Genomic DNA, 27821 nt, shown 5'->3' with positions numbered 1-27821 from the left:
TTGGAAAATTTGAGGCCCAACGGGCCATAGGGCATGGCTAGGCCCATGACTAATTAATTCATGATATTAAATAAGATGACTAAGTCATCTTTATCACAATAATCTCTAGCATTTTCAAGAAGAGGAGAACAAGAGAAAGAAGAGGAGAAGTTCTAGGGCCCTTCGGCCATAGAGGAATTCCCAAGAAACATTTGCAAAAATTCTTTCAAAAATCATTTTCTACCAAGTAAAGGGTGCTTAACAAGGTGGAGTTGTTGTTGGAGCAAGAAAGATTCATAATCATACAAGTTGCCAAGTTGTAGTCAAGTGAGAAGTTGAAGAAGAAAGGTGAATTTTAATCTTGTTTTATGTGTTATACATGGTTTATATGTGTTGTAGTATGCTAAAATGGATGAAATTGTGCATGTGTATATATATGTAGGAATCATATTTCAATTATTTTGTTTAGTGTTTGGTTGTTGTCGTTGTAAATACTATATTGATAATGGAAGTTGAATGAATTTGGAGAGAAGGTAGTTGTGTGTGCATGATGAAGCCGTGAGTGTGTAGTGTGTATGTGGCCGTGTATACATGATGTATAGTCGTGTATATTGGTGAGTTGTGAAAGAATAATGAGCGAGTTGTAATTAATATTTTAGTTGTTGTGTTGTAGATCTCATATTACAAATAAAGACTTGATAAGTTTGGTGAAGTATTGGTAAGTGGAAGATTGTGTATATTGAAAAATAATGTTTTTGCATGGATAGCATGTAATGGTATTAGTATGATGTTGTTGGAATATATATTATAAGGTTGCTATTGTACTCATTGAAGTCAGAAGGTTTTGAAGAAAGTGGTAAATTGAGATCATGTGTCTTGAATGGAATATGTGAATTGCTAGTGTGATTGTTGAGTTGTGTTAATAGTTTGGCCGGGTTTGAATTCCCGAGTTGTTGTTGATTGAAAACTTGCTAAGTTGAATGCCAAGGATGGTATATTTACAGAGGAAGTGCTGCCGAAATTTCGGTAGCCAAGTATTACTTTAAGATTTCAACTCTAAGTATCCTAATAAGAGTTTTGGTAAATATGACCAATTTGCAGATTTTGACGAAATTGCAACGTGAATTAAGAGTAGCAAAAGGAGCGGAAAGAGGTATGTAAGGCTTCACCCGTATTTCTATGGCATGTCTTAGACGTAATAAGTTGGGTACGAGCCCCGGGGACAACTCTATTCCCCGGAATCCGCATCCAAAGTTTCCCCTTTTCCCTTCAGTAGAATTGAACTAGAAAGTGCGCGAAATGTTGGAAAGACCTCCTAAACCCCTAGAGCTTGTATAAATGGGACCCGACTACCATAAAACCCCCACAAGTAACGCCATGACATGTACCATATGCAAATCGTATCCGCTACCTCATTCGGGCCGAGGTGGGCCCGTTGCTCTCGGATTTTCCTTATAGTTCTGTTTGACTTACTTGAAGTTGAATCCAAAGAGGGCCTTTGATCCCGATTTCGTTACTAAATGATAAGTACTATGACTACTCTACCGAGGATACTTTTATGATGATAATGATAATGACGATGTTAGACAAGAGAATATGCCTATGATAAGTACGACCGGAACGATTCTACGGCTAAGAATTATAAGCTAAGGATTCAATGCGAGTATGGAAGTAATAAACTAGTTCTTGAACCTTATTTCCACCTCCTAGCTATGACGCTATTTCCTAAGGAATCCAAAGCCTACGAGTTGACGTCCATGATGCCATGATTCCATCTACGTTTACTGTTGACACTATTCTCCGTTGGTAGCCTCGCCTTAAAATACTTGTTCCTTCAAGGAGAGACAAAGCGACCACGATTGTTCCATAATATAATCGGAGGTCACCGACCTAACGTCACTCCGATGACTACATGATTCTTCTTTGGGCTCTCCTGCGTGCCTATGGGACATATGTATATAAGATATGTAAATGCATATAAGACATGTAAATGTATGTAAGATATGTGTATATATATTTATAAAATATGTACATGACACATGTATATGTATATGATAAAAGATCCAGAGCGCTATAGACGCTGATATATGCACATGATACACATATATGTATATGATGAAAGAGCCAGAGCGCTATAGACGCTGATATACATACATGATATATGCATATGTATACGGGGAAGATGGAGATAAAGGCAGAGCGTTATATACGCATATCAACCTGATCAGTTGGCATTACATGACATGATATCGTCCCGGACGCGGGATGCCCGGACGCGGGATGTGTATAATTATGGTTAAATGGATCGGCTGCCGATGCCTCGGCAACATGACATGTTCTACTTTTATAGATATATATGAACAAGAAAATATTTTCAAAGGAAAGCTAAGCATGCATTGCATCTGCCCAAGGGCACTTATATGTACAGGTTATGTTTCCACCTCAGGGCATGTGTTATAACTCTTTTATGTCATTATCCCTGTTTTATATTTTCCGTATATTACTATTCATGCCTTACATACTCGGTACACTATTCGTACTGACGTCCCTTCTTGTGGACGCTGCGTTTCATGCCGCGCAGGTCAGCAGACAGGCGGGTTTGGTTCTTAGGAGCTCTACTTGCAGCACTTGACAGCGCTCCAGTTGTTCCAGAGCCTCACTTCCTCGGTACTATTTTGTGTATATATATATTCGGGCACGGCAGTACTCGGCCCTTTCTATGTATATGTGTACTATGTCTAGAGGCTCGTAGGCAGATATGTAAAGGTAGAGGTCTTGTATTTTGAATTGTTCGCGTCTCTGTATAATGTTGTCACACCCCGACCTTACTAGGGTGTGATGGGCACCCGACCCTTACTTAGGGCCGAGCGAACCCTCAGACTCTTGCTGCACATAAAGATACGTCAAACGTTTAAATCAAATCAGATAAAATACATAGTAATTTTTTTTTCTTTCTTTCAGAAATGTTCTTTCTCGAAGCTTCCAAGCGAACAAATATATAGTCATACGAAATTCAATGCATAACATAGACCGACATATCGGCTGACGGAGCCGCTTACAGACTGACATACTATAACCCCGACGCTGTCTGCAAAGTCTCTAACACCATACAGAAACCATAACACATATACCATACACTGACTTGGCAGTCCTCCAGGAGCAAATGGAGTTCGCCACCACTGCTGAAATATCTTTTATAGCGTCCTTGTCTCGACTGGGAGTACCTGCGCGGCATGAAACGCAGCCCCCAAAGAACCGGGGGTCAGTACGGAATATGTACTGAGTATGTAAGACATAGAATACAGAAGCAGAACCATAATCGAAACAAACGGTACCAAGGGTGAGCATATTATCCAGATTGCCGAATTACTTACTTCTCAGACACAGATCATGCAGACCAATACCGACCATACAGACCGACACAGACCATACCGACCAATACAGATCATACAGACCGTACAAATCATACAGAGCATAACAAAATCATACAGAGCATAGAGAATGCCGACATACTTACTTTCCAGACACAGATCGCACATACCGATACCAGATGTCAGAAGGAGTGTGGCACGTACAGAACGCACAGATAAGGTCATACGTCAGACGGAGTACAGAACATACTGAATACTCAGATGATGTCATATATCGGACGGAATACAGAACTTACAGATTATGTCATATATCTGACGGAATGCAGAATATACAGAATACTCAGATGATGTCATATATCGGACGGAATACTCAGATTCGTATGTCACATTGCGTATAACAGAACCCAGCCCAGTGATAAGGGACGCGGTAAACAGAATCATCATATATCAAATTCATGTATCATATATGCATATATCAGAACCCGACCCTCAAGTGAGGGGTGCGGTAACAGAGCCCGGCCCTCTAGTACGGGACGCGGTGAACAGACAGATCATATGCCATCCTGGCCACCACCCCATATCATTATATCATCATACCATATAACAGAGCCCGGCCCGCCTATGAGGGACGCGGTGAACAATGCAGGGGAATGCGCACGATAACAGAACCTGGCCCGGGACGCAGTGAATCATATCGTAGCGGACACACGAGGACATAACAAAACCTGGCCCGGGTCGCAGTGAAAGATACATTGAGTCATGCACGAGCAGAGTCGTGAGAAACCACATGCATAGACATCAAAACTCAACAGACCAGTGTACTTACCGATACCTGGAGGCTCGGAACAGATTTCAGGTCAATCCGGCGTAGTATGAGGAAGTTACGAGCGTTTGAAGTACAGAGCGCTTTATAAGCGTTTCAGAAGTCTTTTTCGGAGAATCAGAGTCATAGTCATATCAGGCACCTTCGGATGTCCTTACGAATCAGATCAAATAGAGATTTTGGAACCATACTTACGTATAAGAAAATTATGGACGTCTTGATACAGAAACCTCTTCGAACATTTCAGAGCAATCCGAGATCGTATACGGAAGTTAGGGACATTAAATCTTACAGAAGTTCTCGAACCAGAATAAACGTATCAGAATGCTCATATCAGGATACTGATTTCGGAATTCTCATATCAGGATACTCATATCGGAATACTTATATCAGCATACTTACATCAGAATACTTATATCAAAATACTCATATCGAAACACTTATATCAGAAGACTGATATCAAAATGCTTATCTCAAGACACTTATATCAAAATACTTATATCAGAATACTTATATCAAAATACGTATATCAGAATACTTGTGCCATAATACTTATATCAAAATACTTATATCAAATACTTATATCAAGGGATGAACTAGGATCACAAACTCAGGTTAAGAAGTGAATTAGAATCATAATCAGACTCAGAATCACAGAACAGAGTTACCCCAAGGCAGCATATCACATTATACCTTACTTGGCTCTAGGACATGCCAAAGAATGAAAGGGTAAGCCTTACATACCTGTGCTGCGACCAACTAGTTACGCTTGTGCATCCCACTTGTTTGTCTACAAGCAAGAAAGTTCATCCCTTCATTAGTTCCATTATCATATACTTGCTTTAACCTTTCAAACATATTCACTTATATTCTGCCAGAATTTCGGCAGCATCTCCCCTGTAAATATACCAACCCCGAGAATATGGCTCGGCCCAACTCAACAACAACCCAACCAACAACCAAGATACAACATCAATAAGAGGTTCAAAACACATTCTAACATTAGTGACTCTTTTCTATACAATTCGACGGCATTCCACTTTCATTCAAATCAACCGCATGCAATCAAACCAACATCCATCTTCATACATTCAAGTACTAATCCAAACTATTTAAACAAGATTCAAGGACGCCTCGGACAAATCACAAAATATTCAAACAACCCAGCAATGCACCATGGAACCCGAAATCTTCCAACTTCCATAGGAACCATCACAACACATTTCTTTCTTCAAACTTCACAAACTACACCAACAAACCACACTTTAACAACATTATTATCATAATTACAAGAAACTACATTTGATTCAAATTGTCTTCCAAAAACAGCCCGCAACAATTACGACACCAACTTGGATCATTAAACTCTCATTTATATTACATAATCCACAACACAACAACCCAAACATACTAAATAAAATTAGTTCATTCTTGGACATGCAAAACAGTCCATTTTCGGACAGCCCTTCAACACATAAATTCCATGATTTTCATCCATTTTCCACACGTTACTACAACACACAAGCATGTTGAATACAAACTAATTCATCACCCCAACACAACTCTACATACACATTGTTAATCACACACATACCATACACGGCCATACTCAAACACACATACTTCCATATATTTCATCCATTTCTCCACTCTACACACAACAACAATCAAACTACTACATGAATTCAATCCATTGTTTTCCACACACATCACCCATTCGGCTATACCACATACATACATATTTCACGAGTTCCATTCATTTCTACATATCATAACATGCACAACCATCCATAATACATATAAGAAGGTTGAATTCTTACCTTTTCTCTTCAATTCTTCAACTTAGCCAAGGTTGCCAACTTGCAACAAAGAGGAATATTTTTGCTTCAACAACTAGACCATGTTAAAGAGAGCCTTAAAATTAGTAGGAATGCATAAAGAAATAAATATTTGGAATACAATTTCCATGGCCTAATTTTCTTTGGCCATGGCCGAAACCCTCATCTTTCCCTCTCTTCATCCTTTTTTTTTGTTCTTGTTTTCTTTGTCTTAAATGGAGAGTAGACTCATATATATATATATATATATATATATATATATATAAATGCATGTGAGGGGCACATGCCCCTCTCTAGAAATTTCTTGAAATTAAAAGAAGACTAATGTCTTCTTAAACAAGCTTGGGTCCATATTGTATTTTTATAATTTACAAATAGCCCCCATTAATTAAAATAAGAGCATATAGTGCACGGCCAACATGGCTCCTCCATGAATTTTCCTGGACTTTTGTAAAATTACCATTTTGCCCCTAATCTTCCACATTATTTCCATTGGTCATTTTGCGAATCTCTCTTTTTTCCCTTGGACTTCTTCAACATTTCCATACCAATAATACTCATGATTAATATCCTTAACAACTTGTACGTTAGAATATTTTTAAAAGAATGGTCTTGCCTTAACTTATCACGACGATGTCGAAATATCCAAACGTGTAAAATGCGGGCTATAACAAATGTGACAGCAACGCTTACTAGTCTATGTTTATGATGACGCGGCTAATGTTAAAGCTCAGCAATGAAAAAAAATGTATAGCACAGTTCCCACGGCCCGCTGAGAAGTAAAGGTAAAAATGATAGATAAGGGGTGCTCGGTATAAGTATCGGGTACGCGTCACGGCCCCTAGTCGGGTCGTGACAGAGAGCACCACCACAAGGCCATTCGGCCAAACAACAAGAAAAGAATTTTTTTTTGGAAATTTTCCATCTTTGATCCATAAATTCATCTCTTCTTGAATCCCTACTAATTCCAAGACCCTCTTTAATGTGGCATAATCATTGAAGTGAGAAAACTATTCTTTGTGGCAATTCAAGAATTATAGTCAAGTGGGAAAAAGGTAAGAATTCAATCCCTTTTCATGTTATGGAAGGTTTATATATGTTAGAATGTGTAGAATTGAATGAAATGCATGGAAATAACATGAGTTGTGTGTGAGCCGTGGGGTGTGTTGCATGTGTGTGGCCGTGTGGTGCCAATTGGTGGAAGAAGGGTGAGAATTAATCTCCTTTTATTATGTTATGGATAGTTATGTATGTTGTAGTATGTGGAAAACGAATGAAATTCATGAAACTTCACGTATTGAGAATATGGCCGTGTGCATGGTGTTGTAGCCGTGCCTAAGTGTGGTGTAGGAACAATGATTTAATTGTTTTATTTAGTATTCTAGTTGTTGTTGTTGTAGAATTCATGTTGGTAATGAAAAGTTGATGATTTTAGTCCAAGTTGTAATTGTTGGAAAGTTTCGGATAAAGTAGAGTGTTGGTAGAATTGTTTGAATGTTGTATGGAATGTTGAAGTATTCTTGGATATTGTTTAAATGGTTGCGGATTAGTATTTGAATATGTAGACAATCATGAATTGAACGTAAATGGGAGGTTGTCAAGTTTGTAGAAAGAAGTTGTTAATATTAGTATGCTTTTTGAACTTTATATGGATATTGTCGGAATAATCGTTGGCATTGTTGTTGCTAAGTTGGCCGGGTTACATTCCCGGATTGGTTGTTGTGTATTTGGCCGAGTTGAATTCTCGGGGATGTTGAATTTATAGGGGAGATGTTGCCCAAATTTCTGTAGACAAGTATAGATTTAAGAATGAATTTCTAAAAGGCTTATAATTAACATTTGGTAATTGTGACCAATTGTAGATTTTGGCGGAAACGGGATTTGAGTTTGGACAAGCGTAAGAAGTGAAGAAGGTATGTAAGGCTTCACCTTTCCTTCTTTTGGCATGTCTTAGACATAATAGGTTTGGAGATGAGCCTCGGGGACGATTCTATTCCTAGAAATCCGAGTTTGAATTTGACCCTTTTTCATTCAATAGAATGGAATTAAGTTCTTCATGCCTTGATGAAATGATTGTTTAAATATCTATAGCTTGCCCCAAATGGAACCGAATGACATTAAGGCTTTCATAAGTGACTCCATAAAGTTTAATGTACGGAATTTGTGTACGTCACCTCTATTGACCCGAGGCGGGTCCACTATTCCCGAATCCTCTCCTATTGTTCTATTTGACTTATTTCCGTACGATAAGTAAAAGAAACTTTTGGTTATTGTTCCGAGTACTAAACGATAGTTTCCTTAACTATTCCATTGAATCCTATGACATATTTTGATATGTACAGACACTCTTAAAAGCTTTGCTTTGACATAATTAGTCGGAACATCCGAAAGGTATTTGATATGATAATACGTTCGGTTGTCCCATTGGGCCTTTAATATGTTTGATATGTGTATAAAATTCCAAGTTCTATTTGATTCGATCAATAATGATATCCAAAGGGATTTTGACATGATAATGGCTTCCAAAATGCTTATAGAATGTTTTGTACTTCAAAAGCCCGTAACTTTCGTATACTAATTCCGATTGACCCGAAACTTGTTTCCGAGCCTTCCGATGTCGATATGTATGTTTGTAAATATGTTTGCATCTCGGGTCTTGATTTATGTGTATGTGGTTTCGCACTACTCTGCTCGTGCAAGCCTTAATATGTCTGTTCACTGAGCCCGGGCCAGGTATGCTATCGTGCGTAATCCTCTGCATTGTTCACCGAGTCCCTCGCTAGAGGGCCGGGTACGGTATATGTATATGATGATATGATTATGGCACCGAGTCCCTTAATGGGCCGGGTACGATATATGTGCACACGATTCCATTTACCGAGTCCCTAAATGGGCCGGGTACGATATGACTTTACCGAGTCCGTAAATGGGTCGGGTACGACATAATTTCACCGAGTCCCTCACTAGAGGGCCGGGTACGGTATGTATATGTATATGTATATGTATATGCATGCATGATAACATGAAAGCAGTATGACATGATTTGTTACCGAGTCCCTTAACGGGCCGGGTACGGTAGGTATATGATATACGATGTTCGTACACATGATCTTATTCACCGAGTCCCAGGATGGGTCGGGTACGGTCTGTGACATGATAACGTTTGACTTTGTCCCATAATACACAGGTACAGTAATTTCTTGATTATGGTACTTGACTTCTGTAACCTTTGTTCCAGTTATGATCTTTTCAATTATATTTCATGCCTTACATACTCGGTACATTTTCCGTACTGACCCCCTTTCTTCGGGGGCTGCGTTTCATGCCCGCAGGTACAAACGTACGTGTGAGAGACCCGACAGCTTAGGTTACCTGTTCTGCTGCTTTGGAGTGCTCCCTTGTCCTGGAGCCCATATTTTGGTACATACTCTTTCGTTATGTATATATGTATGTATATTCAGGGGTACGGCGGGGCCCTGTCCCGTCATATGATTCTGTTGTGTTTGTTAGAGGCCTGTAGACATATATGTGGGTCATGGGTCGCTATTGTTCGGTTATGTCTGTGGTTTGCGTAAACGGCCTTAACGGCTGGTATGTATATATATGTTTATGTTTATGTTTCGATATGATATGTACGATATTTGCGACCGCTTCAGAATAATATTCGTATGGATTAGCAATGTTGGGCATGAATGAAATATGACTATGTCGATTTAGTAAGCAGGTGTGTACGGGTGTCCAGCTCGGGCACTAGTCATGGCCCACGGGGTTGGGTCGTGACATTAGTCAACCCAAAGGACATCACTCTAAACTCGTAATGCCCGTATCGGGTTCTGAATGCAGTCTTTGGAATGTCTGCCTCCTTTACCCACACCTGATGATAACCTGACCGCAAGTCTATCTTCGAGAAACACTTAGCACCCTGCAACTGGTCAAATAAATCATCTATCTTGGGGAGGGGATACCTGTTCTTTATTGTTACTTTATTCAGCTACCTATAATCAATACACATTCGCAGCGACCCGTCCTTCTTCCTCAAAAATAGCACTGGTGCTCCCCAAGGTGATGTACTGGGCCTGATGAAGCCCTTTTCTAATAAATCTCTCACCTGCTCCTTCAGTTCCTTCAGTTCTGCAGGTGCAATTCTGTAAGGAGGAATAGATATGGGCTGAGTGTCTGGCAATACATCTATAGTGAACTCTATCTCACGCTCAGGAGGAAGGCCTGGAAGTTCATCTAGAAATACATCTTGAAACTCGCTAACTACCGGCACTGACTAAAAGTCGGCGCCTCTGCCTTCAGGTCGTGTACCCGTACCAGATGATAAATAGAACCCTTTCTGACCATCTTCTTTGCCTTGAGGTATGAAATAAACTTACCCCTCGGCGATGCTGTATTTCCCATCCACTCTATAATTGGCTCTCCTGGGAACTGAAATCGGACTATCTTGCCTCTACAATCAACGTTAGCTTAACAAGAAGCTAACCAATCCATACCCATAATAACATCAAACTCAGTCATATCTAGCTCTATCAAATCTGTCTTGGTGCAACGACTATATATGATCACCGAACAATCCCTATATACTTGTCTTGCCATAACAGAATCTCCTACTGGTGTAGCTACCTCAAATGGTTATATCAATTCTGGTTTTATCTCGATTCAACTAGCAACAAATGGAGAAATATACGATAATATGGAGCCTGGGTCTATCAATGCATACACGTCTCGAGAGAAAACCGATAACATACCTGTAACTACATTAGGTGACGCCTCCTGATCCGGTCTACTAGTCAAAGCATATATGCGGTTCGATGGACCGTTAGAACTAGAAGCTCCGCCACGACCTCTACCACGGCCTGCTGGTACCTGGAAACCCTGCCCCATAGGGCGCATATCCACAGAAGAAGATGAACCAGCAACTGACCCAGTAGGCTGAGCTGCACCACCTGGATTCCCTCCATAGGCATTCCCTCATAATATGGCTTTGACGTCCACAAGAAAAACAAGCACCAGTACCGAGACGACACTCTCCAGAATGGGGTCTACCACACCGAGAACACCGAGGTAAGGGTGGCCTCGATTGAATCGAACCCCTCGACATCTGTGAGCCTGAAGCCCTGGAGCTCTGACCAGCTCCTGAATACCCTGTACTATCAAATCTCCTACCAGTGAACTGCGGGGGTGCACTCCGTGCTGGCTGAGAAGGATATCTACTATGCTGCTGCTGAGGCTGCCTGCCTCGAAACTCACCCGGATATACAACTGATCTAGCTCTCTTATGCTAGCCTCTGTTATAGTCTCTATCAGACTGACGCCCCCTGTGTCGATCCTCCATCCCCTGTGCTTACGCATGTACTCGAGCAATATCCATCCCTGGCTGGGAGGCCATTACCATACAGCTATCAACCAAATAACGATCCAGCCCCACCACATATCGATGCATCCTATCGGTCATATCAGCTACAATAGTGGGTGCATATCTGGCCAACGAATCCAACTCAAGACTATAATCCCGAACACTCCTGCCATTTTGCCTCAGACGTAAGAATCTATCAACTCTCGCTCGCCACATCTCTGGAGGCAAAAAGTGGCCAAAGAAGGCCTCCACAAACTCGTCCCATACTGCTGGAGGAGCATCCGCGCTCCTAGACAGCTCCCATGACTCATACCAGTTGACAGCTACATCCCGCAGTCGATACGACGCTAACTCAACCGACTCAGTCTCAGAAGCCTTAATTATCCTCAGCATACGCTGCATCTGCCGAACGAACTCCTGCGAGTCATCCTCGGGCTTTGACCCGAAAAACTCTAGAGGATTACAGCTCAGAAAATCACGGGCTCTCAAACTGTCATGTCTATCTATCTGGTCAACCCCCAATCCTTACCTGCAAGCCTGTCCTGCCGCTAATCTGGTAAGTAACTGGACTGCATCTCTCATAGCTCTATCCTCTGCCCCTGACTGAGGAGCTGGAGGCTCGGGTGCTGGAAACTCGGGAGCTGCCGGTGGAGCCGCCCCCTGACCTAGAGCTGTCGTTGTTCTGGTTTCCTCTGGAAGTGACGATGTGGCAGAACTCACGGACTGGAGCACAACCTTAAGTATAAACTGGGCACGAGCCCTGGTAACTCTCTGTGTCTAGCTAGTATTCCCTACTATTGCTTTTCCCTTCTGGGCAGCCGTCGCTTTCTTCGGAGGCATAGCTGTAAACATAACAGTCTATTAGAAAATGATCATCCTAATAATATAGCTCTATCGCACGATCTAAGATAAGAAGGAAAGATGACATCCTAAATGTCCTGTAGCTTCCTGTTTATAGATGTGGTGCACAACACACCGATAAACAAGACTCTACTGGACACGGTCTGTAGACACTCCAAGGATGAACCGCTCTGATACCACTTTTTGTCACGACCCAACCCCGTAGGCCGTGACTGGTGCCCGAGCTGGACACTCGTATACACACCTGTTAGCTATATGATCAATCAACATAAACATAGATATATACGCAAGCCGACAAGGCTGCTATCACAACATAACAACATATGCAAACCGGTAAGGCTGCTACAACGATAGAACACGTGTACTGATCATACACACAACTGATCCCATCTAAATACAACCCACATACATGTCTACAGACCTCTAAGAGTTTCAACAGTGAAATATGACGGGACAGGGCCCTATCGTACCCTTAGACAACATATACATATATTTAGATCAAAATGATCTTTACCAAAATCTGGGCTCCGGAACAACGGAGCTCTCCAAGATAGCAGAAAGGAAGTCCTAAACTAGCAGCTCACCAAAGCGAGTATCTGTACCTGCGGGCATGAAACGCAGCCCCCGAGGAAAGGGGGTCAGTACGGAATATGTACTGAGCATGTAAAGTGGGAAATACAGTAAAAGGATCATAATTGAAATAAGGAGTACAGGAAACAAGTACAATATTCAGAATACCAAAACACTTGCCTTTGAAACATAATCATGCTTGTCAATATCATATATCATATACCTATATGCCGTACCCGGCCCTCTTGTGAGGGACTCGGTGAATAAAGTCATCATATGCCCTCCTGGCCGCCATAACATGTCATCATATCATCATATTATCATACGTCATATCATCATATCATCATATCACCATATATATATACAAACCGTACCCGGCCCTTTAGTGAGGGACTCGGTGAATAATGCAGTGAAACTGTGCACGATAACATACCCGGCCCGGGACTCGATGAAAGATATATTGAGGCATGCACGAGCAGAGTAGTGAGAAACCATATGCAATTTTAAACATTATCAAAGACTCAATGGAATAATCAAAACGAACTATCATTTGCAAATTCAAATAATAATCATATCAAGTACCTTCGGATGTCCCTGTGGATTTTATCAAAACGGAACTTTGAAATCATATGTACATATCAAAACAATAATGAATCAAATTCTGAGAATCAAGAACATTATCCATCCTAGTGGCTCTAAGAATAGGAACTTCTTTGGAACCATATACATATCGTCTATTCGTTTTGTAAGGATCATGCCAAAAAAAAAAAAGTGTCAACTTTTCATACCTTTGGCGTTTATTCGTAACACAACACGTATGCGCTGCCCAAAGTTTCAACCTATATTAAGACGTCAAGAATTATGGTTAAGCTACGGGGAGATTCAAAACGTTCCCAACGTTAGCAACTCCTTTCTAGACAATTTAGACGACGGTTTCCTTACATCCCAAACTAATTACATACTAGTCAAGCTAACGCCAATAATTATACGTTTAAGTACTATATCGAGGCTATTGAAGACAAGATGCAAGAATCACTCCAAACAGCCCGCACAACATTCCAAACAGTCCACGCAATATTCCAAACAGCCAACGTTCACAATATTCAATAACGATTCACATCCGACTACTACGTCTTCAAGTTATTCCTAATAGTCCGTAACCTTAACGTTTTCATGTAACCAACTTTATAACAGCCCAACAAACATACAACACAATGCATAATCTTAATTATCATTAATCTTTCAAGCTCAATAAGAACAACAAGGACACATCCAAAACAACCCCTAACTATTACACAAATGATGTTCGGAATTCTTGCAAACGCTTACAAACATACCAAGCCACCACATGTGATTCTTACACATTATTTCATATCTTCTTTTCATATAATTTCAGTGAGATATGACCAGCAGTCACCTGACAACTACATCATCAATTCATACGCAAATAAGCTACATTATTATCACTATAATCCTTACAACAACCCACAAAAAAATTTAACTCCAACTCTAACCATTTAATAACTTTATTCTCATCATAAGATTCATAACAACAACAATCAAAATACCAAGTAAAATCAGTCCACCACCTTCTACACAAAACAGTCCCTACATGGCTTCAACCATGCTTCAACTTCAACACACATAATTTCATGGATTCAATTTGTATTCATATCAACACAACTTCACCTTTAACTTTCTACTTCTTTTCATACTTTTAATATGTAATTTATGATAGCAACAACCATAATTACTAAATAAAATCAGTCCACCCATTTCAACTAAAACAGTCCCTACGGCCACATTAGCATTCCAACACCAACATTCATAATTTTATACATGCAATTCATGTTCACCAAGTTACAACAATACTTCAACATCAACACATATAATTCCATGGATATTATCATGCTCCAACATCAACACATCTAATTGGATGGATTAAATTTACATTTGCACATTTACAACACGTCCAAATCCTTACTAAAAACGTGTAAAAAGATGATCAATTCTTACCTTAACAATCTAACTTCTCAACTTGGCTAGAATTTGATGACTTGAACTAATACTTGTTCTTTTTGCTCCAATGGCTACTCCACATTGCTATGCACCTTCCTAAGGGTTGAAACACCTTGGAAAATTTTATTTTTTTTGAATCAAAATGGAGGGCTCAAATCTGGCTGTGAGCTTATAAGAGCTTGCATGGCATGTTTATGGTTTCTCCTTCACTTGAAACATAATGGTGAATGTGTAGAACACTTTAGGGACTTAATGGTAAGAAACAAATAGAAGGCCTGGCCGTGCTTGGTGGTGGAACTGCCATGGCTGGCCGTGGCTCTCTCTCCTCTTCACTTGGTGAAAATGAGAGCCTCTCTCTCTAAGTTCACTTTGTGGGGTTGGGAAATGAGTTGTGGCTGAAGAATGGTCAACAAAGTAGACCATTTTTCTGCCCAAGAGGGTCTTACACGTTCCCCCAACTCAAGCATGCGCAAAAATCTGATTTGGTCATGTGGTAGTGGGGCCCACACGGCCACTAGTGCATAATTAGTGAATATTTAAGTCTTAATCCCTACTTAATAATCCAAACATGGTTAATTAATCCCTAATCTCCATTAATATGTTTACACTAAGTAAAATTTATAAACAAATTTATATTCTAATAAAAATTGAAAAATTAAGGATTTCTATTCCGTGTCCGGGAAGGGTTCCATCTTTAACTCGCGTCGATTCTTTTATGAATAACTCGACGTATACAATACGGGGTATAACAACATCTACAACTGTACACAAAAGAATCATCATAAGCACCTCCGGAACAAAGGAGGGCTTTCAGTCAGCTAGCAGCCTCTAAGAATCCGGAACAAGATCTCCTCCCTGTCTACCTGTGGGAATGAACACAGCGTCCAAAGAAAATGGACGTCAGTACGAGTATTGTACTGAGTATGTAAGGCAGGAATGAAATAAACAACATAATAGAAAGATCATAAGTCATGGGACAAAGATATAACCTGCACGAGTGTCATAGGCAATTCTATTACTTTCATATTTCACATTTTACATAATCATAGTATACACGTTATCACATCCCATACATCATCACGTACATCATCATATACATCATCACATCATAACCTGTATTGTCACTCGCGTCCGGGTAACCCTCATATGCCGCCCACTAGTGGTGATCATGCCCGTCCCTCTCGGCTCAGTGTAAACATAGCAGCCTGCATTACCGGTGACATGCCCGGCCATATAGGCGCGGTGGAATCATATGCAGCCCGCCTTAGCAGTGACATGCCCGGCCATATAGGCGCTGTTACACCTCGAAAATTTTCCGTTGGTACGCCAGTGAACGAACTAGTGAGGAACGACATTTGATAACCCTAGTTTAGATTTCAAAGATGTTAGAGATGAGGGAAGAGGATTGCCAAGAGAAGGCAAAAGCATTTGATGAGTATCGAGAAGGAATTTTGAGCAACGAGTTAGCAAGGACTTAATGATGCCTTGGAGAAGAGATATAACGTCCCTTAGATTGGTATTGAAGTGTTGAACAAGTGTTAAGAAGGTTCCGCAAGGATCGGAGATCAAACGAAGTGATGGGAATAAGTTCAGTAAACTGATGAGTTTTACGGCTCATTATACGGACCGTATAATGTTTTGTGGACCGTATAATGGACCGTAAAACCATCATAGAGGAGGTTGGTTGCTGGTGGAAATTTACGGTCAGTTATACGGACCGTATAACGAACCGTCAAATGGTCACAGTGAAGGGGTGCAGGCAGACCCATTTCACGGTCTATTATACGGACTGTATAACCATTATACGGGCCGTATAATGGACCGTATAACGGAACCCGACAGATCAGTGGAATGTTATTAAATAAAGGACCAAGTTCATGAAATAATTTCAACATTTCCTTCCTCTCTCTAAAACATCTCTCTACATTTATTATACAAGTTTTCAAGGATTATAAGCCATCAACAACATTAAATAAGTGAATCAAGAGTAAGAACCCATCAAAGATCATCTAAAGTCAAGAAATCCAAATGGAGGGAAACTAGGGTTTTGCTCAAAGTGGATTGTTTAAGGTATTTGAGAGTTGAAATGCTTGGTCACTAGGAGTGTATAGCAAAATGGGTCATGAATGATGAATAGTGACGTTTTGAAAAATAGTTTCAGTTGAATCATGAATGTTGTTGCGTTGTGATATGAATATGTTATAAATGGTGTTAAGATCATGATCTAGACATTTCGATGAATGGACGAAGTGGGGTATTATGACCATGAAAATGGGTGAATAAGAAGCAAATTGAGGAATCTAGATAATGTGAATAATGTGCATGATTAGAAGCTATTGTTATGATATTATGAATGTATTGTTGACGTTTGGGAGTTGAATCACGATATGGGCAAATGTTGTATAAATAAAGGAGATGCTGTCCGATTTTTCTCCAGCTTTAGTCATATATGCTAGTTGTCGATTCTAATGATGGTATGCCCTTAATGAAGGAAGAAACGTGAACATCGGAGGAGTACGCGCGAGTGTAGAATAGTGCGACGAAAAGGTATGTAAGGCTAACCCTTCTTTCATAAGGCATGGTTCTTTGGCCAAACTCTTAAATCCTCTATATGAGTATGTTGTCTTCAAATGATTGACATTCTGAACTTATAAGCTCACGATCCTTGATATGTGCTACGATTGTACTATGCACCTCGTATGACGAGTAAGCCTATGATGTAGATGTAGTAGTAATCATGATGATAGTGACGACGATGATAATAATAATAATGCTAAAGGTGCCTACGGGATATTATACTTATATGTGCCTATGAAGGGCTATAATGAAACCCGGAGCTTATACGCCGGGTAGAATATATGTGTATGAATATGTATAAAGTATGTATACGATAACGAAACGCGCGCACACCTCTGCAGATGGTACGGATAACCCTGAAGCCTTGGTAGGGCTGGGTATGAGTAACCTTGTGCCTTGGTTGTCAAAGTATGTATGAAACACCGGTCCTATGAGGTCGGGTATGCTATGTAAATGCTATGTATATGAAATGACTATGTATATAAAATGATTATGAATGTGATAAGACTATGTACACGGATACGAATAAGGACATGCATACGAATACGAGCACACGTATGGTACGAGTACTATAATGAAATACGGATGATGACGTAGATGTACAAATACGTATAAAAAATGGAAAGTCCCTATGAAAGGTAGGTAAGTGCTATGATGATGATATTATTGTCTCCCCTCCCATGATATTTCATATGTTGTTCCTTATGCTTATATATATCGATGTTGATCATGCTTTACATACTCAGTACATTCTTCGTACTGACGTCCTTTTGTTTGTGGACGCTGCGTCATGCCCGCAGGTGTACAGAGAGACAGACTTGATCCATAGCTGCTTATTCAGAGATTACATAGCAGAGCTCCACTTCCTTCGGAGCCATAGCTTTTGGGTACTCATTCTTTCGTGTACATATTTATGGGCATAGCGGGGTCCTGTCCCGCTCATGTGTTATGTCATACACTTCTTAGAGGCTTGTAGTCACGTGTATATGGTTAGATATGTACGGCCTTATTGGCCTATATTTTGTATATCGTTTTGTTAGCCTTGTCGGCTCATGTACATTGATGTGGCATAAATGCCAATTATGATAATGGTAATGTCGTCCAATGGCACTAGTTTGACGAATGACTGGCAATGCATGTTCTATTATGTGGCTCACCTAGATGTAAGCATAAGAGTAAGCTAAGAGGGTGCCCGGGTGGGCTAGCACCGGTTGCTCGTCGCGGCCCCCTAGTCGGGTCGTGACAAAAGTGGTATCAGAGCAGTTCAGTCCTAGGGTGTGTCTACGAGCCGTGTCTAGTAGAGTCTTGGTTATGGGTGTGTTGCGTACCACACTTATAAACAAGAAGCTGCAGACATTTTAGGAATGAATGACCTTCTTTCTTCATAAGAATCGTGCGATAGAGATATGATGTAAGAAATTCTTGTTCCTTAATCGTGTGTTGTGTATTTCAGAGATGCCTAAAAAGGGAAAGGGTACAACAGCCCAAAGGGGCAAGACGGTGGCAGAAAAGCGGGCTGAAAGAGCACCGCCACCGGTAGTCGAGGAAGATGAGTCCCAAAGTGCGGCTCAGTCTCAGTCCTCCCAGACAGTGCCTATTACAGAGGAGCATGAGGGAGCCTCAGCCTCATCTCCCGTACCTCCATCCCCTCAACCAAATGCTTCTGGCCAAGATGTGAAAAAGGCCATTAATTTATTGACCCAGTTGGTTGCGGCCCAGACTCAGAGGCAAAGTTCAGGGCATGGTGATAGGACCGTTAGTGCAAGGGTCCGTGATTTCATTATTTTAAACCCTTCGGAATTCTTTGGGTCAAAGCCGGAGGAGGATCCTCAGGATTGTATCGATGGTATGTTGAGGACGTTTCGGTTGATACATGCTTCAGACACCGAGTCGGTAGAGCTAGCATCATATAGATTGAGAGATGTCTCGATCCAGTTGTATACAGTATGGATGGCTTCACGGGGGGCCAATGCACCTCCCCCGGTATGGCAAGAGTTTGTTGATGCCTTTCTCCGTCATTACATGCCTCCGGAAGTTCGGCGAGCTAGGGCCGATAAATTCTTGAACTTGAGGCAAGGTAGTATGAGTGCCCTAGAGTATAGCCTCCATTTTAATTCCTTGGATAGGTATGCTTCGGCCATGGTAGTGGATATGGGTGACCGGGTACACCGATTTGTAAAGGGCCTAGGGCCACACTTGATGGATAAATGTTTGACTGCGTCCCTTCAGGACGGCATGGATATTGCACGCATTCAGGCGCATGCTAAGAACTTAGAAGAAGGCCTACAACATCGGAGAAGTGAGCGTGAGCAGGATAGGGGTCATAGCAAGAGGGCCCAATCTTCAGGCCCAATGAGTGAGTCCAGAGGTGGACATAGGCAGCAGTTCCCCAGGCATTCAGGCTATTCTATGACCAGTGCACCTCCACGGTCTTCAGGCCAGAGATTTGATAGGTCTGCTCATTCAGGGCCGAGTCCGAGTTATTCAGGACCGCAGTTTAGAGGTGATTCAGGCCAGTCAAGGCCACCCATGCCACGATGCTCCCAGTGTGGGAAGTTGCATTGGGGTCAGTACCGATCAGGTTCAGACGTTTTCTATTCATGTGGTTGACCAGACCATATTATGCGTGATTTCCCCTCAGTACATGGTAGAGGTAGAGCCCAGCCATCAGAGTCGGTAGCCGGATCTTCGGCGTCTGTACGCCCTACGGGGCCAGGTTCACATGCGCCAGTCGGCTATGGTAGAGGCAGAGGGAGAGCTCCCAGTGCTAGCGGTCCTTAGCACTGTATTTATGCTTTGGCTGGACGCCAAGATCTCGAGTCTTCTCTTGACGTGGTCACATGTATATTATCAGTACTCTCTCATGATGTATATGCTTTGATTGATCTGGGCTTCACATTATCATATGTTACTCCATATATTGAGGGTCAATTTATAGTCGAGCCGGAGTCGATCAAACCTTTTGAGGTGTCTACACCCGTGGGTGAATCGGTAATAGCTAGCCGAGTATATAGGGATTATGTAGTTATGATTTGTGATCGTCGTACCGTGATTGATTTGCATGAGCTAGAAATGGTAGATTTTGATGTCATTATGGGCATGGATTGGTTGGCTTCTTGTTATGCCAATGTTGATTGTAGAATGAAGATGGTTCGTTTCCAATTTCCGGGGGAACCAGTCTTAGAATGGAAAAGGAATACGGCGTCACCAAAAGGTAGGTTTATTTCCTATCTAAAGGCGAGGAAGATGATCACGAAAGGATGTATTTATCATCTGGTACGAGTTTAAGATATAGAACCTAAGTCGCCGACTCTTCAGTCAGTTCCCGTAGTGAATGAATTTCCAGATGTGTTCCCGGAAGAGCTTCCAGTCCTTTCTCCCGAGCGGGAGATTGATTTTGCCATTGATGTGTTGCCAGACGCTAAACCTATATCTATTTCTCCATATAGAATGGCACCCGCAGAATTGAAAGAGTTGAAGGAGCAGCTGAAAGATTTGCTTGACAAAGGCTTCATTAGGCCTAGTTCATCCCCGTGGGGAACGCCCGTATTGTTTGTCCGAAAGAAAGATGGCTCTTTAAGGATGTGCATTGACTATCGGCAGTTGAATAAAGTGACGATCAAGAATAAATATCCTCTCCCGAGGATTGATGATTTGTTTGATCAATTGCAAGGTGCCAAATGGTTTTCAAAGATTGATTTGAGGTCCGGGTATCATCAAGTGAGAGTTAGGGAGAAAGATATCCCTAAGATAGCTTTTAGAACTAGATATGGTCATTTTGAATTGCGGGTCATGTCATTTGGGCTAACTAATACGCCAGCGGTGTTTATGGATTTGATGACTAATGTCTTCAGGCCCTTCCTGGATTTATTTGTGATAGTATTTATCGACGATATCCTGGTGTATTCTAGATCCGAGGCGGAACATGCGGATCATTTGCGTATTGTCCTCGGAGTTCTTCGAAGCTGAGAGTCATTTTCAAAGTTTTCCAAATGCGAGTTTTGGTTGAACTCGGTGGCATTTTTTAGGGCATATTATTACAGCCAATGGTATTCGAGTGGATAGCCAAAAGATTGAGGTCGTGAAAACTTGGCCAAAGCCCACAACTCCTACGGAGGTTCGTAGTTTTCTGGGCTTAGCCGGTTATTACAGGAGGTTCGTTGAAGGTTTTTCTTCTATCTCAGTACCACTCACCAAGTTGACCCAGAAATCGGCAAAGTTTCAGTGGACAGATGCTTGCGAGCGTAGCTTCCAAGAGTTAAAAGGTAGATTGACTTCTGCCACAGTTTTGACACTTCCAGAGGGATTCGAAGGATATGTCGTTTATTGGGATGCTTCAGGTGTTGGGATAGGTTGTGTATTGATGCAACATGGCAAAGTGATTGCGTATGCTTCAAGGCAATTACGAAAACATGAGCAGAATTATCATACCCATGATCTAGAATTGGCCGCGGTGGTTCATGCATTAAAGATATAGAGACATTATTTATATGGTGTCCACGAGGATATTTACACAGATCATAAGAGTCTTCAATACATCTTCAACCATAAAGAGTTGAATCTGCGGCAACGACGATGGTTAGAATTGCTAAAGGACTACGATGTTGAGATTTTGTATCACCTTGGAAAGGAAAATGTTGTGGTTGATGCTCTTAGCCGTAGATCGATGGGAAGTCTAAGTGATGTACGACCAGAGAAGAGAGAAATGGCTCGTGAGCTCCGGCAGCTAGCTAGCCTAGGAGTCCGAGTAATGGACTCAGGTAGCAAGGGAACTACTATTCAGAATTTTGCAGTCTCGTCGCTAGTAACAGAAGTGAAGGAGCGACAATATGAGGATCCCATACTAATGCAGTACAGATATACACTCCCTCAGAAAGAGGAGTCATCATTTGATATTTCAGGAGACGGAGTTCTCCGATGCCGAGGCAGATTATGTGTCCCTGATGTGGCAAGTTTACGCCACCAGATTTTGAGAGAAGCTCATGTTCCAGTTACTCCATTCACCCCAGAGCGACGAAAATGTATCACGACCTTAAGTCTATATATTGGTAGAATGGGATGAGGAAAGATATAGCGGAGTTTGTAGCTCAATGTCCTAATTTTCAACAAGTGAAGATCGAGCACCAAAAGCCGGGTGGATTGTTGCAAGCTATAGAAATTCCAACGTGGAAGTGGGAAGTGATTAATATGGAATTCATTACAGGGTTACCCCATTCTCGACGTAAGTATGATTCTATATGGGTGACTGTGGATAGACTCACAAAGTCAACTCATTTCTTACCGGTCAGAACGACCTATGTGGCAGAAGATTATGCAAGAATTTACCTTAAAGAGATAGTGAGACTCCATGGCGTTCCGGTATCTATTATCTCCAATAGAGGGACTCAGCTTACAGCTAAATTTTGGGAGTCTTTCCAAGAGGGTTTAGGGACCTGAGTTAGCCTTAGCACGACATTTCATCCACAGACCGATGGAAAAGCTTAACGCACTATTCAGACTCAGGAGGATATGTTACGAGCGTGTATGATAGACTTTGGAGGAAATTGGGATGATCATTTGCCACTCATAGAATTCGCTTACAATAATAGTTATCACTCTAGCATTCAGATGGCACTGTATGAGGCCTTATATGGGCGGATGTGTAGATCCCCGGTTGGGTGGTTCGAAATAGGAGAGGCTCAGTTGATAGGGCCAGACTTGGTTCAGTAAGCCATAGAGAAAGTTAAGCTCATAAAGAATCGGTTGTTAGCAGCCCAAAGTCGTCAAAAGTCCTATGCGGATAATCGTCGAAGAGACTTGGAGTTCAAAGCGAAAGATTGAGTATTCTTGAATGTGTCACCTATGAAGGGTGTAATGAGATTTGGCAAAAAGGGGAAGCTTAGTCCCCGGTATATTGGGCCATATGAGATTATGCGCAAAATAGGCAAGGTGGCCTATGAGTTAGATCTACCTCCCGGGTTGGAGGCAGTCTATCCAGTATATCTCGTCTCGATGCTCCGGAAATGTATTTGAGATCCTACTAGGATCGTCCCAGTAAATGATGTGCAAGTGATAGAGAAATTGACTTATGAAGAGGTACCCATTGCTATGTTAGACAGGCAAGTACGGAGGCTTAGAAACAAAGAGGTGGCCTCAGTTAAGGTTCTATGGAGAAGTAGTAAATGAGAGAAAATGACGTGGGAAGTAGAGGAAGGCATGCGATCCAAATACCCACATTTATTTCAGCCCTTAGGAGAAGTCCAAGATGAGGCGTCAAGATCATAAGGTATGTATGTTGTCCTTTTTATGCTTTTTGGGTCGTGTGTGTCCAATTTTTATGCTATTATGTTGTGCCCCTGGGTGGCATCGATATTATGGGTTGTTGTGGCAGGGCGATAGTTCCATATTATAGGGGAAACTCTAGCGAAATTTTTATAGAATTCCCGAACACCACGAAAATTTTCCGTTGGTACGCCAGTGAACGAACTAGTGAGGAACGACATTTGATAACCCTAGTTGAGATTTCAAAGATGTTAGAGATGAGGGAAGAGGATTACCAAGAGAAGGCAAAAGCATTTGATGAGTATCGAGAAGGAATTACGAGCAACGAGTTAGCAAGGACTTAATGATGCCTTGGAGAAGAGATATAACGTCCCTTAGATTGGTATTGAAGTGTTGAACAAGTGTTAAGAAGGTTCCGCAAGGATAGAAGATCAAACGAACTGATGAGAATAAGTTCAGAGAACTGATGAGTTTTACAGCTCATTATACGGACCGTATAATGTTTTACGGACCGTATAATGGACCGTAAAACCATCACAGTGGAGGTTGGTTGCTGGTGGAATTTTACGGTCAGTTATACGAACCGTATAAATTTATACGGACCGTATAACGAACCGTCAAATGGTCACAGTGAAGGGGTGCAGGCAAACCCATTTCACGGTCTATTATACGGACCGTATAACCATTATACGGGCCGTATAATGGACCGTATAACGGAACCCGACAGATCAGTGGAATGTTATTAAATAAAGGACCAAGTTCATGAAATCATTTAAACATTTACCTCCTCTCTCTAAAATATCTGTCTACATTTATTATACAAGTTTTCAAGGATTATAAGCCATCAACAACATTAAATAAGTGAATCAAGAGTAGGGTTTTGCTCAAAGCGGAGTATTATCAACTAAGGCTTGTTCCTACAACATCTAAGGTAAGATTCATGCTATTTAATGTTGTTTAAGGTATTTGAGAGTTGAAATGCTTGGTCAGTAGGAGAGTATAGCAAAATGGGTCATGAATGATGAATAGTGACGTTTTGAGAAATAGTTTGAGTTGAATCATGAATGTTGTTGCGTTGTGGTATGAATATGTTATAAATGGTGTTAAGATCATGATCTATACATTTCGACGAATGGACGAAGCAGGGTATTATGACCATGAAAATGGGTGAATAAGAAGCAAATTAAGGAATCTAGATAATGTGAATAATGTGCATGACTAGAAGCTATTGTTATGATATTATGAATGTATTGTTGACGTTTGGGAGTTGAATCACGATATGGGAAAATGTTGTATACATAAAGGAGATGTTGTCTGATTTTTCTCCAGCTTTAGTCATATATGCTAGTTGTCGATTCTAATGATGGTATGCCCTTAATGAAGGAAGAAACGTGAACATCAGAGGAGTATGCGCGAGTGTAGAATAGTGCGACGGAAAGGTATGTAAGGCTAACCCTTTTTTCATTAGGCATGGTTCTTTGGCCAAACTCTTAAATCCTCTATATGAGTATGTTGTCTTCGAATGATCGATATTCCGAGCTCATAAGCTCACGATCCTTGATATGTGCTACGATTGTACTACGCACCTCGTATGTCGAGTAAGCCTATGATGTAGATGTAGTAGTAATGATGATGATAGTGACGACGATGATAATAATAATAATGCTAAAGGGGCATACGGGCTATTATACTTATATGTGCCTATGAAGGGCTATAATGAAACCCCGAGCTTATACGCCGGGTAGAATATATGTGTATGAATATGTATAAAGTATGTATATGATTACGAAACGCGTGCACACCTCTACAGATGGTACGGATAACCCTGAAGCCTTGGTAGGGCCAGGTTTGAGTAACCTTGAGCCTTGGTTGGCCAAGTATGTGTGAAACACCGATCCTATGAGGTCGGGTATGCTATGTAAATGCTATGTATATGAAATGACTATGTATATAAAATGAATATGAATGTGATAAGACTATGTACACGAATACGAATAAGGACATGCATACGAATACGAGCACATGTATGGTACGAGTACTATTATGAAATACGGATGATGACGTAGATGTACAAATACGTATGAAAAATGGAAAGTCCCTATGAAAGGCAGGTAAGTGCTATGACGATGATATTATTGTCTCCCCTCCCATGATATTTCATATGTTGTTCCTTATGCTTATATATATCGATGTTGATCATGCTTTACATACTCAGTACATTCTTCGTACTGATGTCCTTTTGTTTGTGGACGCTGCGTCTGGCCCGCAGGTGCACAGGGAGACAGACTTGATCCATAACTGCTTATTCAGAGATTACATAGCAGAGCTCCACTTCCTTCGGAGCCATAGCTTTTGGGTACTCATTCTTTTGTGTACATATATATGGGCATAGCGAGGTCCTGTCCCGCTCATGTGTTATGTCATACACTTCTTAGAGGCTCATAGTCACGTGTATATTGTTAGATATGTCCGGCCTTGTTGGCCTATATTTTGTATATCATTTTGTTAGCCTTGTCGGCTCATGTACATTGATGTGGCATTAATGCCAATTATGATAATGGTAATGTCGTCCAATGGGACTAGTTTGACGAATGAATGGCAATGCATGTTCTATTATGTGGCTCACCTAGATGTAAGCATAAGAGTAAGCTAAGAGGGTGCCCGGGTGGGCTAGCACCGGGTGCTCGTCGCGGCCCCCTAGTCGGGTCGTGACAGGCGCGGTGGAAATCTTATCATCACGACATCAATCATAACACGTCATTATTATACATTTGATGCCATAGCATCATATTATCATTTCTTACTGTTCCATGTATCCCATAGTTATATTACAAATTAGCATTATTCATTATCTTATCGCCATAGCATACATTAGCATTAGGAGCATACATTAGTATTTAAGACAACCACCCTATGTCCCGATTGTATTATGGACATTTATGAGTATCATGCCTCGCCTTGAAGGGAATAAAACATAAGGCGAGTGTTAGCAATAATAACATCATTAGCGTTATAGGAACATCATGCCACATTTCCTTGAATCTCTCCACTCTAGCTCATTATCACTATTATCATGCTCATAGGTGCTTTAGTACATAGAAGGACTCATAAGCTTCATCTTATAAAGGGATTATGGAAAGCTTGAGGGATTCATGCCTTTTTGAAGAAGAGTTAAGCCTTACATACCTTTCTTGTTTAAGCGATCTAGTGTTCGCTTGTTCTCCTTCAATGTTACGCCTCTACCTTCAAAAGAGGATTCGTACTATCATTAGTCCATTAGCCATAAGAACACACTACTACTCTAGAGAAAATTGGGCGGCACTTCCTTTGTCTATACTACCTTTCCCACGTTCTATCTCAACTCCCAACATTTACAACAACACTCACCATATCGCAAGCTACAATCATCATTTATATACTTTGAGTAAAATCCACCATTTCTCTCCAATTTCTTCACATTTATGGTTATAGGTTCTCTATCGTATTTTCCCATGTATCACACTTATCTCATGGTCTACATGTCATTTATAACGTATTCATACTCACAACACACTACCATTCATGATTCAATTCCACTATCATTCAATGGTGGCACTATTCACCCATTCGAGACCCATTTCCCATGTCTCTCTACAATTCAAGCTTCTTATTCTTCTAATACCTTAAACAACATGATAAAGTCATGAAACATACCATAGATGATGGTTGAACAAGTCTTGAGTTGAATTACTTCACTTGCACAAAACCCTAGTTCTACCTTCCATGGAATTTCTTAACTTAGATGATCCTTGATGGGTTTCTTACACTTGGTTTTTGTGGATTGATGAAGTTGATCTTAATTCTTCACTTGAATTCTTGGTTTGGAAGAGTTTGGAATGTTCTTGAGAGAGGTTGGGTCGTGGAGTGAGAAGGAGAAATGAATAAAATGGACTTGGATCATTTTTTTTATAAAGTTGAAATCTGTCCCGATGCCATTATACGGTCCGTATAATCGACCGTAAAACTGCTCCAATGGCTGCCCTTTTTCTGTGTCAACTTCACGGTTCATTTTACGGGCCGTAAAATTTTATACGGTCCGTATAATCTACCGTAAAACCCACCTTTTCTCAACTTCATTCTGTGACACTTATATGGTTCATTATACGGCCGTAAAACCATTATAC

This window comes from Lycium barbarum, chromosome 2, assembly GCF_019175385.1.
Source record: "Lycium barbarum isolate Lr01 chromosome 2, ASM1917538v2, whole genome shotgun sequence".
NCBI lineage: Eukaryota > Viridiplantae > Streptophyta > Magnoliopsida > Solanales > Solanaceae > Lycium > Lycium barbarum.
The sequence above is the reverse complement of the archived record's forward strand: the minus strand, read 5'-3'. Positions refer to the sequence as shown.